We start from the raw sequence: 17,250 nt of genomic DNA on the forward strand, positions 1-17,250 counted from the left end.
AGCGTGTAAATCTAAACGTCAACTTAATGGAGGCTGTATTGTTTATTACACAGCATCATTTCTAAAATTTAAGTTATTAGAATTCATATATAATCTTATATTTGGTCATAGTTTCCATCTTAAGACTTAACGATGCTCACCAGGGAAAGAAATACATAAAATGAAAGTGAATCGAGTTGTATGGAGTCATCTTGCAAGATTTTAAAAAAAAAAGTGAAAAAAAGTAATCTATTTGGCAATGAAGGTTCCAGTCGTCTAGTAACTTGTTTACAGAACACAGTGAAAGAAGCATCAGTAACATGAATGTGAAGATGTGACCATCTGAGACTATTGCAAAATATGCTCTGTTTTCATCATGTCGTATTTCATTTTTTCTGGAGCCTACATGTGTATGACAATCATCTGTATATTTTGTAACTTATTGATGTTTGTGAAAAATGCATCAGTTTGATTTTGTTAAAATAAATAGACCTTTACATGTGAAGAAAGTGCATCAATTGGCTGTCATTTTCAGTAGTCTGAGTTTAAATCCATGATGGATTTATTTGAAATAAATCCAAGGAAGGCTTAAAATAAGTCTTTCGTCGCTTAGAATAAGTCTTTCGTCGTTTAAATCCAAGCTGGATTTATTCTAAAAACAAGTCTAAGAAAGATTTAAATGTAATCTAATAAGACTTAAAAAATAAATCCTATAGACTTGAAATTTAAGTCGAACATAGACTTAAATTTTTAAATCCTAGCTAAGACTTACTTTTAAGTCCTAAGGTTTTGTCTGTATTTACAGTCCGCTAGGACTTAAAGAAATAAATCCTTAGGACTTAAAAATAAATCCTAGAAATTAAGAGAGTACCTCCGCCAAGGTAGGAGGTTATGTTTTCGTTACCGTTGGTTTGTTCGTTAGTTTGTCCGTGTGCAAAATAACTCAAAAAGTGATTGACGGATTGGGATGAAACTTGCAGGAAAGGTTGAGAATGACACAAATAACAAACGATTAACTTTTGATAGTTTTCCGAGAACTTTTGGGGAATTTATGAAGGATTTTTGATATTTTGGCAGGTAGGGTCAATGAACTTGGGAGTTCAGGCTGCGCGTATTTGAGGTTTGCATGCGCGCACTAAAGTGTGTGCTCTAGTTTCTGCTAGGGCGAGGTACGTTTGCAGCTGAGAGTTTATGACGTAACAAAGGCTTCTATATTGGGAAATCGGGCGGCTGTCAGCACACAGTGCTATAAGTACGTATGGGTGGAAATCACTGATATTTCTAAGGAAAAACAAGATCAGTGGTGGAAGTGAGCTGCATGCTTGGCGGAGGTCTGCGCTCTCAGAGTGCTTCTCTAGTTATACAATGTAGTGCTTGCAGTAGTATGTGTACTTTCAATAGTAGAAGTAGTAGTAGAAGTAGTAGTGTAGGATAGTCGGGATGTATACTGTCCCAGCAAAAGTGCTGGCTTTGTGATCTTGATTGGCCACTGACATTAGAAGTCTTTATCAAGTTTTTTATGAAAGTGAATCCCAAATATCTTCTCTCTTTTTTTTTTGTATCCTGTGTCAAAGTATATATGCGGCAGTGCATTTATATGATATTGATAAATAATATCCATTCCTATGTTAGAATAGGGTTTATCTTTGGTATGTCATAGCCCAGAGTGGTGGGAACTTCATGCCTCTATCCAAAAAAATAAAACAAAACAAACAAAAAACATGACATCAGTTGTGCCACTTTTGACATCTATAGGATGTTCATGGAAGAGAAGCTTTAGTGGTATTGTATTGTTATTCTCTATTTGCCCAAATGTGGAGCACTGTGATTTAAAATAGAAATGTGTCACATATGTGTCTACTGGATGAACTCATCTGGGCATGAAGTACAATGTACATGCAGGAGAGCATGCTACTGCCTTTGAAGGCATACATTATGTCAACTGTGATGTGAAGTCATATCAAAGTCAAGCTTTGCCTCATTCATTCATTGTCAAGTAACTGGCTTCATATCTTTTTTCACTCTTGTTCTGCTCAGCTGGTTTAATGGCAGACTACCCTTCTACTCCACTGCCTCCTTTATTCAAAGAAAAGGACAAAAAAATGAATTAAAATGAAATCATGGCCCTTCAAATGGCGTCAAGAATTGATTTTCCGTTGACTGGTGGTGCAAATCGTGGCAATTTGATGAAAACGTTGTGCGCCAAACTCAAACACGACATTTCTCCAAATATATGCAAAAAAGCTTTGAGTGGAATGAATCGTGATGATAGACAGAAATCTGAGTTCAATTAGCAAGTGTTAGTGTAGTCTTACATCCAGGCTGTGCGCTGCAGTTTTCCCCCTCTCACATGTAATGTTCTCTATGGTGGCTCACACACTATTAGATATCTCTTTGCGATAACAGAACAAGTTCATTCAATTCAATTGGTATGTCAGCACCCTAAGGTGAGGATGGCTGACAATGAGACTAAACTGACAAGGATGTCGGAAAAACAAATGGCATTTTATCAACTTGCGGGTTTTCAGATGTCGTCATGGTGCTGTATACGCTAAATATTTTTTTAGATATTCATTTTGTTGCGAATTTTGCTAGTCGGGTGCTGTTTACGAATTAAAAAAACATGCGAAAATATGAACTCTCATCCCGACGTGAATGTGACGTGCACGCATACATTTCTCCGTTAGTGTTGTACTCCACAATCGCGAATTTAACTACTTTAAAGGACAAGTTCACCTTCATAGACATAAGGATTGAGAGAATGCAGCAATATTAGTACAACACATCATTGAAAGTTTGAGGAAAATTGGACAACCGATGCAAAAGTTATGAATTTTTAAAATTTTTGTGTTGGAACTGCTGGATGAGGAGACTACTATAGCTTGCGATGTCATATGCGTACAACAGTATAAAGAAAATATAAAGAAAATGTAACATATTTTCACTTTTTTCGCATAATAAAAGAGCACTTGACTTGCCTCTTTCTAAAGGCAGGGGGAATAATATTACCCATAACATATGTCAGTAACGAGTCAAGGGAAAGTGTATTTTTTTCAAAAGATGAAATTTTGTGAAATTCTCTTTATATTTTCCTTATATTGTTGTACGCATGTGGCATCATACACTGCAGTAGTCTTTTCATCCAGCAGTGACTGCACAAAAACTTCAAAAATTCATAACTTTTGAACGGATTGTCCAATTTTCCTCAAACTTTCAATGATGTGTTCTACTAATATTGCTACATTCTCTCAATCCTTATGTTTATGAAGGTGAACTTGTCCTTTAACCCATTGAGGTCGGTTTGATTTTGCTACAACACGCATTTCCCATAAACGCTTGCCGGAATATACTCGGGACTTATCCTCAGCGGGTTAAACACATTTGAAAACCACAAATTGTTGGAGTGACTGGATTCATTAAAGGACAAGTTCACCTTCATAAACATAAGGATTTAGAAAATGCAACAATATTAGCAGAACACATCAGTGAAAGTTTGAGGAAAATTGGACAATCGATGCAAAAGTTATGAATTTTTTAAATTTTTGTGTTGGAACCGCTGGATGAGGAGACTACTACATCTTGTGAGTCATATGTGTACAACAGTATAAAGAAAATGTAAAAGAAAATTCAACATATTTTCAATTTTTTCGCATAATAAAAGAGCACTTGACTTGCCTTTTTCTAAAGGCAGGGGGAATAATATTACCCATAACATTTGTCGGTAACGAGTCAGGGGAATATGTACTTTTTTCAAAAGATGGTATTTTGTGAAATTCTCTTTATATTTTCCTTATATTGTTGTACGCATGTGACATCTAAGTTATTTATACACTGCAGTAGTCTTCTGATACAGCGGGTCCTGCACAAAAACTTCAAAAATTCATAACTTTTGAACGGATTGTCTGATTTTCCTCAAACTTTCAATGATGTGTTTTACTAATATTGCTACATTCTCTCAATCCTTATGTTTATGAAGGTGAACTTGTCCTTTAAAAATTAGCCCCCCTATGTGGTGTATACATACTATAGTTAAAGCAGAGTTTCCCCAGACTTCAAGTGCAACTCATCTGTGACTAGGATGAACTTTAACAAATCCCAACAAATGCTTTGTGCGCTTGTTTGTTCGTCGGCTAGTAAAAATAAAAAGAAAAAAAAATCATTTGTGTGTGTGTGTGTGTGTGTGTGTGTGTGTGAGTAATTGATTCTCTTGCATGCTGGATTTCCAACCCTTTTGTGCTATTCAAACTAAATTTTTTAAAATAATGTTGTGCTGCTCTCACTTCTTTTTTTTTTTGGGGGGGGGGGAGTGCTATTTGCTGGATTTTTTTTTTCACGAAATTGTGATTATATCTGAGTGTTGTTACATTGGAGAGCACTTATACCTCAAATCGCTTTGATATCAGATATTACCAAGGGCATCACCCCGTAGTGGTTTATCTCATGTGACTTTGCAATGGTAGGCCACTATCCGTGCGTATATCAGTAAAAAGAATGAAATTGAGAGAGACAGAAATAGATAGATATGAGTCGTATCAGATTTGTGAAAAGCCAGCAATTCCGGATGAGGAAGATCACTTCCCTTCATTTTTACTGCGCCTTTTTTTTTTCAGTTTTGAGAGAAAAAAAAAAGAGTCAGTTTGGCTGGGAGACGGACCTCTAGGCAGGGCAAGATATTGCATAACGTTGCATAACTCTTCACTTCCACTCTGAATCACTGTGGAGCACACTTGTGCTTTGTCTGTTCTATCCATTCACGGCGCCAACTGCCCCCCATTGGTCAGGTGCGTGGCTCCGTAAAACCAGCGATTGTTTTAAGCCTCCTGTGAAGTGTATATGAACGAGGGAATAGAGTACAGAGAGTGTGAGGAGAACCATTGTGCTGTGTAGAATGTACTGCTGAAAGGGTGTATTGTTGATCCTGCTTCCAGGCAAGGTGAGCTGAGTAAAGCATCCACATCTTCAAATCTGTTCATTCATTTTTGCCAGCTTAGCCGTATTTTCATGGCATTCATTTCTTTTTATCTGCGTGCCAAATTGTCCATGTGTACTCGCTGAAGGCATTGCTATACAGTTTTCACTGTCAAATCCATTTTAGATAATGTGCAATCACTTCAAACCCAAATTTCCTCATTGATTATGTGTGTAGAATCAAGCTTTCTGATCTATTGGACAGCCTTAGAAGTATGATTGATTTGCTGTCTCGAAGGTTAGCTGTACATAGCTAGTTTTGAAATAACTTGAATAAGAAGAGGGAAATTACTTCATTCTTCATTTGCTAATTTGACCAGATGCATGATCTTTCCTAAAATGCACAGCCCTGTTGCTGTACAGATGTCGCGTCAGGGCTGTAGCAGTGGCAGTCGCATTTGAAACACCAGCCTACTCAGTCAGTACAATCATGTGAATTTTGAAGTCATCACATTATGTTTATTACCACAGACCCATAACATCTTCATCAATTTAGCTACCCATTCATTGGTATTATCCAATATTGACATACACAATTTACATTATTACAACTTACTGAAAACGAAGTTTTAACGCATGGTCTGCACACTGTAGATCACATTTCTCCACACGGTTATTGCGCTGCACTTTTCTAAAAGTCGTGCTGCGGCAGTACACTCAAGCAGTGCGCGCCACTGATCTCTATAGAGATCAGTGGCGCGTGCACAGAAGCGATCGCTGCATCTTTTAAAGCTGGTATTTTGAATTGTGCAGGGACGGTCAGGATTTGTGGTTGGAAATTGACGTTTTTACTCCATGGACATATCAAGTGCGAGGGCTCACTATGGATAAACCATACTTTGATAAACCATACTCTAGTCCAACCATTCTACTCCACACGAATCTCACATAAAATTTTGTGGTAGAATGTAGAAATTTTCAACAGTTTTGTAGCTGTGAGGGGGGGGGGGGTTGAAGCTCTGTCGGTATATGAGTTGATTGTCAGATGCCTTGTCCACTGCACAGCTCCATTGTGCAGTTTGACGCGAACGAAGAATGGAGATGTGTAGTAAGGAGTAGTTTAGAGGAACAGGTCTGATCTTTAAACGCATTTCAAAACATCAAAACACTTCAAATGTGTTTATCAATTCTACAGAAACACATTTCTGACTCTTAACATGTTTTCAATCACATTTTTTCCATTTCAGAAATGTGTTTCTAACCCCATGATTAAAACAGTGTTTAGTTTATCAACTACCCAAAACTTCTTGAAATTGTTTGGAAACCTTAATTCTGTGCCAGAAGTGAGTTGATAAATAGTACGCCCAGATAGAGAGAGGGTTATAAGTCAAAGCACACCAGGAGCGCTCCTGGGCCTGACCATGTGTGTGAATGGGGTATCGCAAGATTACAAGGCTGCTGCAATGCTTTGCCAATATCATGCCAGGTGAGGTCTTGGGCGAGCAAAGAACAGCACCAGCCAATCAAGGGCCCGGGCTGTCAAACCACCTTGTGAAAAGCTGTGGAAGAGGATATTGAATCGGCAAATGGCTTAATGACGGTGGCCTTTAGTCCCATCCTGTCTCCTATTCCAGTCATAGGATCCAAGGATTTTATAGTACAATGATTCTGATTCTGGAGGCAAAAAGATAAAAGAAAAAGGCTGTGAGAGATATTTGAATTGTCTTACGAAAAAACAACAACAACAACCATTATTTACCAGTGTGATATTTTGAGTTTATTTGTGTGTTTGTTTGTGTGCTTTTGCATGTTTTTATTTTATGTATTCAATTTTTTTTTTTTTTTGGGGGGGGGAGGGGGGGAAGGGAGAACCATTTCAGGAAGTTGTGTATGCAGAGACTCCAACCCCAAGCACCTTCTGATCGGGAGATTCTCCCGCCTGAAACCCCAAGGGGTTGGGAGACTCCAATTTGATGTGCGCGAAGTTCCTTGCTGTAGGGCTCTAGATGCTCTCTCGTTTTATCTACGGCTTATTTTTATGCCTCCGCCACGAAGTGGTGCCGGAGGCATTATGTTTTCGGGTTGTCCGTCCGTCCGTCCGTCCGTCCGTCCGTCCGTCTTTCCGTCCGTCCGTCCGTCCGTCCTTCCGTCCGTCCGTCCGTCCTTCCGTCCGTCCGTAATGAATTTTGTGGACAGGGTAACTACCAAAACCTTTTGAGGTATCCTAATGAAACTTGGCATGTATGTGTATTAGGGGGTGAAGTTGTGCCTATCAACTTTTGGGTGCACATGCTCAAGGTCAAAGGTCAAAAGGTCAAGGTCAAATGCTTAAAATTTTACTATTTCCCCCATCTATGCAATGCCTGAAGATATTTTCTGGAAACTTAGTGTATACATGTACTACCCAATTAAGATTCTCTGGTGAAAGTTTGGGGTCATGAGGTCAAAAGGTCAAAGGTCAAAAGGTCAAGTAAAATGTTAAATTTTCACTTTTTTCTCTGTATCTTGGAAATTGTTCAAGGTATCTTCATGGAACATAGTATATACAATGCATCTACTGACTGTCAGTGGTTATCTAGGGAATTTAGGGTTCATGGGGTCAAAGGTCAGGGGTCAAAGGTCAAGGGTAATACTTCAAAATTTTACTATTTTCCTTATATTTATGCAATGCCAGCAGGACTTTTTTTTTTTAAAAACTTGATGTATGCCTGTATAACCCAATAGAGATTCTCTGGGATTTTTTTTTTTTTGCCAAGAAGGTCAAAGGTCAAAAGGTCAAAGATCAAGTGAAAGTGCTGAACTTCATTCTTTCTCCATATCTCGGAAGTGGCTCAAGTTATCTTGAAACTTAGAACATGCCGAATTTATGTATGTTCTTGCCTGACAGTGATTCTCTTATAAATCAGAGGCCAGATGAAAATGATAACAATTTACTGTTCAATACAGAAATTGCACTTTTTTTCCATACCTTGAAAATTACTCAGTGCATAAACTTATGAAATGGTCAAAGTCAAGTTAAAGTTCTTTAATCCCCAAATACATGCTCTCCTATTCATCCAATAAACATACATGGTAGGTCAAGGAAGGTAAACATTCAATACATTTGTGACAAACATATCATTTTAATATTTTGCCAATTTTGTGAAAATGTAATCACACATTGTCCATATGTACTATAGACCTATTAGGAGAATCATGCATTATGGCGGAGGCATACCAGTCGCCATAGCGACATTTCTAGTTTCAACATACAATGATATTAAAGGGATAGTACAGTATTGGTGGAGATGAGAATTGGGCTTTTAACTTTTTGCGAGATACCAAGAAAACACTTATGATATAGTACAGAGCATACCATTTTAAGAGGAATTCAAAGTTTATTAGATGAAATTCAGGTTTGGAATGAATGAAACATCCAAAAACAAAGTAAAACAAAGCGATCGTAATAAAGTGTGGGTCCCACACTTTATCAGAATCGCTCTTTTCTGGATATCTCAGCCATTTCAAAACCAATTTTCATCAAATAAACGTTGAATTCCTCATAGAAATACTTGCTCTTTCATATTTCATAAGAGGTTTCTCATTATCTCACCAAAAATGTTAGAAACCTGAAATTAGGTCTCAACCAAAACTGTACGATCCCTTTAAGTAAGAATTCATTGCAAGCGGGAGACACAGAGCCAGGGCGGGAGAAATGAAATCTCAAGCGGGAGAACGGGAGATTTTGCAAAAAGGGGATTTCGGCGGGAGATCTCCCGCCGAAAACGGGAGAGTTGAAGTCTCTGTGTATGTAAAAAAATAATAATAATACAATGACTTTTGGTGTAATGGTAGGAGTATGAAGGTACTTTTTAGCAACTCTTGAAGTAGATGTGCTTGTTTTCCATTCCTTATTTTTCAAAGAGTATCATTGCTGTGATAAGTGATACAGGAGGTGAAGGTTGCTACCAGCAATTTTACTGAAATAATCATTTTTTTTGGGGGGGGGGGAGGGGTGAAGGGGAGGATGGCAATGGATGAGTATGCTACAGGTCATCATGTAATTATTGATTCTTCAAACGAGATGTTTCAGTTGTTTAGTTCAAAGAAAATCAAAGTAGATATGCCCCCCCCCCCCCTTGACACAGGTGACTGATCCCTTTAAGAGAGTATAGTACTAGTATATAGTGTAGCCTAGCAAATAATTTCTGATATTGAATCAATACCCACTTGTTTGCTCTGTCCACCGGATAAGATAATTCGGACAGGAAGAGGCATCACATGTACATCCTACGTCCTTGGAGTACAGGGTAAACAAAACATACTGTAAGCCAAGGAGCTCATGCATGCTGGTGGTTGAATACGGGATCTTCCATACCACTCACTAATCTCATGATTATTGTGATACACATTGTTCAGTAAAACCTGTTAAAAAGGAGTAGACTAACACAATTGTTTAAACACACAAACACACATACACACAAATTTGTATTTCACCACATAATGCCAAATATCCTGACATTGAAGATGTATGAGATTTTCACTCTGTTCATGTGATGGTGCTGTATATGCTTGAACGTGGGGAGTCTCACCTTGTGCTCGTAGCGAATCATGCTGCAATCACTCCCAGAAATGAGAGATCTCGTCCAGCTCAAAATTTCCTGAAGTGTCTGCAGTCTGTCTCTTCAGTTCACATGATTACCAAGGCAGCATCACGTTGGGTTTGTGCCGATTTTGCTGCGCTGATAAGTCGTATCAAGATTTTTTTTCCCCGAGTGCAGTGGACTCATCTTTACTGCATTTTCCTTTGTTGCAAATCGCAGAATTTCTGCGGAAATGAAACAAACACGCTCCCAACGGCTTTTGGAAGTACAGCCCTGTGAAAAATGCCGATCTCATTTTCATCTGGACATCGATGGCGGTATTGATTCGACGCCTTCACTTTTACGATTGCGGGGTATTTGAATTGCCATGGGTTATGCAATTTTCTTTCATTTCCCCATCTCTTTGCAAAAGAAATGAAACATGTCAGGCATAGATCCAAAGGATATACATGCTCTGACTCTTTTACCAACAACATTGGCAGAGTTTTCTAGAAATTTCAGTTTGGACAAAGGAACTGATGAAATCCAGAAAGTTAAGTTTAATATGACTTGCTGCTTTGTCTCCCTTAAAACATGAACCAACATTTCTTCAGGTGTTGACTAAAGAATACATAAATATCTCCTGATGCGAGAGTTAGAATCACCCATTGAGATGTGTGTGACGTGATGCACAATTATGTTCCTCATAGCTTTTTGGTACTCTGCCGATTTTCATTTGTGAATGTGAACAACCCCACCCTCAACACTGCTTATCTCCACTGCCGCACTAGGTGTGAGCGCATGCTACAGAAATGGACTGCAACTAGATATCATGTAATAAAATTGTCTATTACAAATGTTTTATTCATTTGTTTATTTTTTGCAGTGAAATACAAATTGTATGATATTCTTAACTACATGTATCTCTTTGGTTCATTTGAGGAACTCTTCACAAAATAATGGTGAAATATGAATCTTATGACCTTAATATCAAATTGTTTCATGCTATGTAGAACTGCACCACAATGATTTCCGCAGTTGTAACCTAAGATGCATTTGACAAGTGATCGCTTTTACTGGAATAGTATCTTAGCTTTCGCATTGTGCTTGTGTATAGCACTCTCTGTCATAGTACAAGTAGTTTGGCATCTTTTTTCTTTCTTATAAATTTTATGCATCTATGGGAGGCTTTATGTTTACAGGTTACAAGTCCATCCATCTGTCAGTCCATCTGTTTGTAATCAATTTCATGGACAGCATAATTTCAAAATCTTAAAAATCTTGAAGATTAACTCTCAGTTTTAAACCTTGATGATTAGCTTGTAGTTTAGCACTGTGTAGATGCACTCAAAAGAATATCATTCTTAAAGATAAGTTGATCATTATGACCACAAGACATTTTGAGAGTTTTTAGATGCTCCATTCACCAGCTGCAGGGGTCCTCATTGTTTAACTTCGTGTGGACATGATAATCAACGAACTTGAAAGTTAGCGTGACCTCCCGTGAACCCTATTTTCCCTTTATAGCTTCCAGGTCAACCTCCAGTGCATGTCATACACAACTGTATCGTTGCACATTATTGAGTTTATCGCTAGCGCTGTGTGTATGTATTTTTTCTGGTTCTGTGATTTATAGAGTTGGACTCTCGCTTGAAAGTTGAATCTTGAAGAATAGGTTTCAGGTGGATGCACGTCGTAGTTCGATACTAAAAGCTAATCATTGATTGAAGTTAAAAACTTCAAGTTTATCTTAAAGATGAGAAATGTTGTGTGAGCCTAAGCCATATTACTTGAGATTAAACCAGGCAAACCACACACACATTTTCACACCCTCACACCCTCACACCCCACGCATGGACCGGTACACGAGCAAAAACTGACACACACATATGCACACATACATACACACAGGTGGGTTGTTCGAAAGGGCTCCTTTTGGCAATGCTCAAGCCTACAGTACCAAAGTGAAGCTACAGGGATTGCCTGAATACCTTCCTTGGAAAGGCATTCCTCTGCACTATTGAGGTAGTTTTAGTGACAATAAGCGACTCATCATTCTTTTCTCTCTCTCTCGCTCGCTCCTTTTTTTTTGTCAATGTGAGAAATGCTAGAGATTTATACTTGGTATACCTGTGGTAAGTTTGCGGTCAAACAGAATCCTCTTTTGAAAGGTCTCAGTGCGGTGATACCGCAAAGGAGCGGGGAGAAGAGCCGTTGCGTGGAGCGCCTCCAGGGTATGACACGCTACGGGCTTGTTTACCATCAGGCAGGAAGGAAGGGAGGTGTGATAGAACAGGAGATAGGCAGTTGACAAGCTTCAGAGAGGAAATCCAGAAGTAAACATCACTTCTTCTTCTTCTTTTTTAAGGGGGTGCTGTACAGTACCCCCTCTTCTCCACCCCCCCCCCCCCCCACCCCAACCCCTTCCAACATTTGTTGGTCTTTAGTAGTTTGGTACACTTGTCATTGAGGAGTGTGTATGGGTGCAAAGCCTTCACATGTCTACCGAATTAAGCAGGGTCTGATGCCTCGGGCTACCTTGCCCAGTCAGAAGATACAGTGGAAGACCACTGAGCTATCTCGACTGCATTGCAAGGGATATGGGCCGCGGTAAACATAACACCATGTATGTTATGCAGTTGGACAGTCGAGATACGTGACGTGGCATTACGTAACCTTTCTCAGATGTGTCCACCAGGTAGTAGTAATGAAAGTAGTTGTAGAAGTATTAGTAGCAGTAATAGTGATAGTAGTTCATAGCAGTAGAAATAGTAACTATTGTCATAGTAGCAATACATCTAGTAGTAGTAGTAGTAGTAGTAACTAGTGGTAGTAGTACTAGTGCTAGTATTTACCTATCAAATTACATGTAGGCCTATGTCAGCAGAAGATACACATTACGCACTGTCCATTGTATAGTGTATAAATTCATGCCGAGCAGGACTTATTCCAATGATGTGTTAGACATTGAAATTTTTTTTTTTTTGAAGCCAGTACAGTCACATATCAGTGATTTTCTTTTTTCCTTCAAAGAATCATGAAATACTGGGGTAAAATTGGCAGAATTCTGTGGAACAGTTCTCAAAAGTCATATCTAGACTTCCTGTTGACCGCATTCAGCGACACGAAACCTTGACGAAATATCTGTTCTGCCGCTTTCGGAGCCGCTTTCTTCGAGGTGCTTTTCCCATTGCCCAGCTGGCACAGTATCCTGTCTAGCTACTGGAGAATCAATCATGTATTTTTTGGTCTTGCTTTGACAGTTGCCTGACTTTTTTTCTTCTTTTTTTTTGACTGTGGTAATCAGTAAATGGACTAAAAATGAGCAAAATTAAAGCAGAGGAATTGAGAAGCAGATTAAAGAGGGTTACAATGGACTTCTGTTGCAGAGAATGCTGCTGTTTTAATCCTTTGTGAGCTTTGAGTGATGATTGGCACAGAAAACTCCATAGCATTGTACATACTGTCCAAAGTCCCTGGCACAGAAAGGGTTGAGGAAATTTCTTTGCCAAACGTTACAAAATTATACTTGAGATCATAAAAGTGGGTAATCAAACGGGCGCCTTATTCTTCATGGTAATCGATGAAGGATGCTTTTTAACGAGACTCCTGTTGAGTGATAAGCCGGAATTTTGAGTGAAAAGTATAAAGTTTTGGGCCAGATGAAAAAGACTAGCACTCAACAGTTTAATCATCTATGCAAAGGTAAAGAACTAGTTTCCAATAAGATTTATTTATAATTTGTGTTTGTCCAACATCATTCTATAGCCATTCTGTTTCCGGAATCATCCAGGGTAGTCTACAGTTGTATCATTCCCACTATAGGTGACAACTTCAGTCCTAGGAAGTATTGTACTTGTTTGTGTGTGTGTGTCTTTTTTTCAGTTAGAAGTCTGGAGATAGAGACTACTCTGAGCCAATGTCGGGGTCATGGCGGTAGGTCACACGGGCCTCAAAAAAACTCTCAAAGAGTCGTGGACTGGATACTGTTGATCAAATACACCTTGCCTCTAGTCATCTCGAGTAGGAGTGAAATACAGAAAAGCCCTTTTTACACTTGTGTTTCTTAACCCCGTACTTTCTCTGACCCAGGACTATTGTTAGTCCCGTACCAATTTTTTCAGCTTTTAACACTCGCCAATTAGTCCCGTACTAAGCTCTTGTCCGGGGCTAAGGAGAAAATCGACCTTTTTACACTCGAATTTCTTAGTCCGGTACTTTCCAAACCACATGAATATTCATGATTACGCTGTGCAATGTACACGTACATGCACGCACCGGCAGCACTTGATTACCTCGTTTCTGATTGGTCAGTGGGGGTCGGACTTCGTCTCCGTCGCTTAGCCCCGGATTATTTTTTCCCCTGCTATTTTGCAGGGCCAGATAGTACCGGACTATCGTTGGGGCTAGCCCACTTTGGCAAAAACGAGTGTAAACAGAAAGTGGGCTAAGGGTAGTCCCATACCAACGGTGGGGCTAAGGCCCTCCCTTAGCCCCACCGTTGGTATGACACTAAGCAAAAATTTACAAGTGTAAAAAGCCCTAAAGAAAGGGCATCTCGCAGGAAGAAAAAAAAAATCTATACAAGCCCACAACAGAGGGGACAGGGGAAAAAAAATATGATATTGCATTAGCAAGGCGCCTGCTATAATTTGACCACAAAGTACACAAACATGCCCACTGGTTCCTATGGGGAGTATTTCTGCAGTCTCTGCTCTCGTTCCATAAATATTATCATAAACATATAATTAGGCCTTGTAGTGCCAACCGTATTGAGTGGCGAATATGAATATTTGGGTCACAGCTTGTATTTCGGGCGCTCTCTGAGGGAATATTGTATAGCAGTGGTGTGTCACATTGAGGGGGGGGGGGGGGGGGCGAAGGGGGCGAAAGGGGGTGAGAATTGGGGATGGTATGGGGGTTGGGGTGCAACTAGAAAATTAGCAAATCAGCATTTGACAGTCATTACAAATGTAAAATGGATGATTGTTGATTGATGTTGCAAGTGAATTTGTGATCACTGCTTCCCAGTAGTATTTGACTATGAGGCTACAGTAGCTTCATGATTTCACCTGCTTAGCAGAACTACCACATTCAGTACGTGTTTTTGTGTGTGCGTGCATGTGTGTGTGTGTGTGTGTGTGTGTGGACGTATATGGCCAGTGGGTGAATGTCAGTTATACAATATGTGACACTGCGTATGTGTATTTATGTGCGTAAATGTGTGTGCCTGGATACAGGATTTGATTGGTGTAAGGCTTAATGAAAAATGCAAGTTCTGAATCAAATGTTATGTATGGAAGCAATTTATTAGTCTTTTATTATGACATATATTCATGTCTCAGAGAAGAATATTATCTCAACTAGAATTATTTTGAGTGAAAACAATCACACAAGTAAAAAAAAAACAGTTCATTGGCATATTACAGTGAAATTTGATATATCAAAAGTAACAATTTAGTCAGACTGTCTGGTCAACTCTAATGTGTGTAGTAAAAACAAACCAGCAAAGTAGTAGGATGCAGTATGATTTAATTCAAATACTAAGCACTGTATCATGAGAAATCTTACTCTGCTTGTCTTTAGAAAGTTTGTTTGTTTGAATAGAATTCTGGAGAGAAATTCAGGGGAAATATCAAATTGCTGTGGGGCGAAGACGATTATGAATAATAGAACCATGTTGTTATTAGTGTATAGGGGTGTGGTATGTATTTGTGTATATGCACATGGGTCATTCACCCATATTCACCTAAGAATTCCTTGATAAAGGCTAATTGATGTTGTCTATTCGATCCATTGATCCCAAATTCAGATGTCTCGTGGCAAGAGAAATGGTGACTGTCATAGAAAGCATTTTTTTCTGTCACATAACCAGTATGTTTCTCTCTCTATCCCTGTATCTCTTCTTTTTTTCATCCTCCCTCTCTCTCAATTTATATGCCAATCTCTCTGTCATCTATTCTTCTATCTATATTTCTATCAATCTCTCTCTGCATTTATCTTCATATTAATCTATCTTTTTATCATCTATCTATCCATCTATCTATAGCTATCTATCTATATTTATTTCTGTCAATCTTTCTCTGTATCTGTCTTCATATCTAGGTACGCTTCTATCTATCTATCCTCTACATATAATCTGTCTATATATCTGTCATCCTGTGATCTCTCTTCCTGGTTTGGTTGGAAAAAATATTGGTATCTGTATACCTGTCATTTTGTCATCTCTTTCTATCTATAATTTGTATGTCTATCAATATTTCTGTGTATCTGTCTTCATATCTATACTTCCATCTGTCTATCCATCCATCTATCTGTCCATCCATCTATCTATTTTTCTTAATCTTCTGTATGAAATTTGTATATATGTGACCGTGCACCTCAAAACGAACATAAAGTCGCACACACTGATTTTGCGTGAGGACTGAAAATAAGTGAAATGGGTCAACCTAGCCGAACTTGACTTTTTCATATTTTCTGAAAGAGCGGGTCTTCTTTTACATTATGCTAAAATTTGGTATCCTAAAACGGGCAGGAAAGTGTGTTTTCTTAGCAGTTTATCTCGAACATTTTTGGTAGAATAGTGTGATTAGGTGTGTCTTTAGAATCCCTTTTTCATTTCTGAAATACCTTGTCCACACTCTTCACTTTCAACTCTAATAACTTTTCAAAGGATAGTGCTACTGCTTTGAAAGTTGGCATTAATTATGGACAGAATGTGTTAATGAGGCATGCTTAATTTCAGTTTAATCTGATAATCCCTTCATTGTTGTTACTCTGGTGGTTTACTTCCAGTTTTTTGTCCCGTTCATCGCACAGCCAGCACGGTTTGGTAAAGATTAAGCGCTTGAATAGACACTAAACTTCAGAGGCTCTTTTCTCATTTCACACTTTTCCTGAGTTTGTGCTTTCTTTCCAATATTTAGATAGGTTAGGAGAGTCCATTCGATTTGAGTTATACATCATTTTAAAGCTTATAGTCTGCTCTTTCAGAATATGGTCTTAACTAAAAATTCATGTCTGGCGACTTTTTGTTTGTTTTGAGGTGCAGAGTCACATATATTTCTGTCAACTTATTTCATGATTTGATGGAGAAAAAAGAAAAAAACAGTTCATGGCAAGTCTCATTTTTTCCACTCTCAAGATAATGGGATGGGACTGAGAGTGATCACTCACTATACTCTCCAGATTAAAAGTCTGGAGATTGCACTCCTCACCGCCACCCCGGAATCATCGTCATGCCAACACCTCGCATCATCCATGTGTTCTCTTTCATCCATCTCTCCCCTACAGGAAGAAGGACCGCTCCGAGTGAGTGAGGACTTTTGAGGAGGTCAACAAACTTCTGAGCTTTGACTGCCAATGAGTGAATCAAATAGTGATCGCAGGGAGAGATAATACACGTATAGTCTTGGGAGAGGAGGAACAGAAACTGTCCGTAAATCTGCTCTGCGGGGTGAGTGACATCACCTGAAGTTTTGTTTCGATTTGGCATAAGATTCATTAAAGGACAAGTTCACCTTCATGTACATGTGGATTGAGTGAATGCAACAATATTAGTAGAACACATCAGTGGAAGTTTGAGGAAAATCCGACAATCTGTTCAAAAGTTATGAATTTTTTAAGTATCTGCGCAATTACTGCTGGATGAGAAGACTACTACCGTGTGTGATGTCACATGCATACAATGATATAATGAAAATGAAAAGAGAATTTCACAAAATTTTACTTTTTGAATAAAGTGCACATTTCTTGGACTTGTTACTGATGTATGTTAAGGATCATACTATTCCCCTTGCCT

General features: G+C 38.7%; 1 long non-coding RNA gene across 1 annotated transcript in view; it reads left to right on the top strand.

The window, feature by feature from the left end:
* Positions 1-16,838, top strand: part of LOC139742999 (uncharacterized) — a 99,131-nt gene extending 82,293 nt beyond the window's left edge. Inside the window, exon 3 of the long non-coding RNA XR_011711733.1 lies at positions 16,743-16,838. This is a non-coding gene — a long non-coding RNA (uncharacterized lncRNA). The remainder of the gene's footprint in view (positions 1-16,742) is intronic.
* The last annotated feature ends 412 nt before the right edge of the window (positions 16,839-17,250 follow it).

This window comes from Diadema antillarum, unplaced genomic scaffold (genome assembly GCF_040938485.1).
Source record: "Diadema antillarum isolate AM-2024a unplaced genomic scaffold, OU_Dant_1.0 seq00001041_RagTag, whole genome shotgun sequence".
In the NCBI taxonomy this organism is placed as follows: Eukaryota; Metazoa; Echinodermata; class Echinoidea; order Diadematoida; family Diadematidae; genus Diadema; species Diadema antillarum.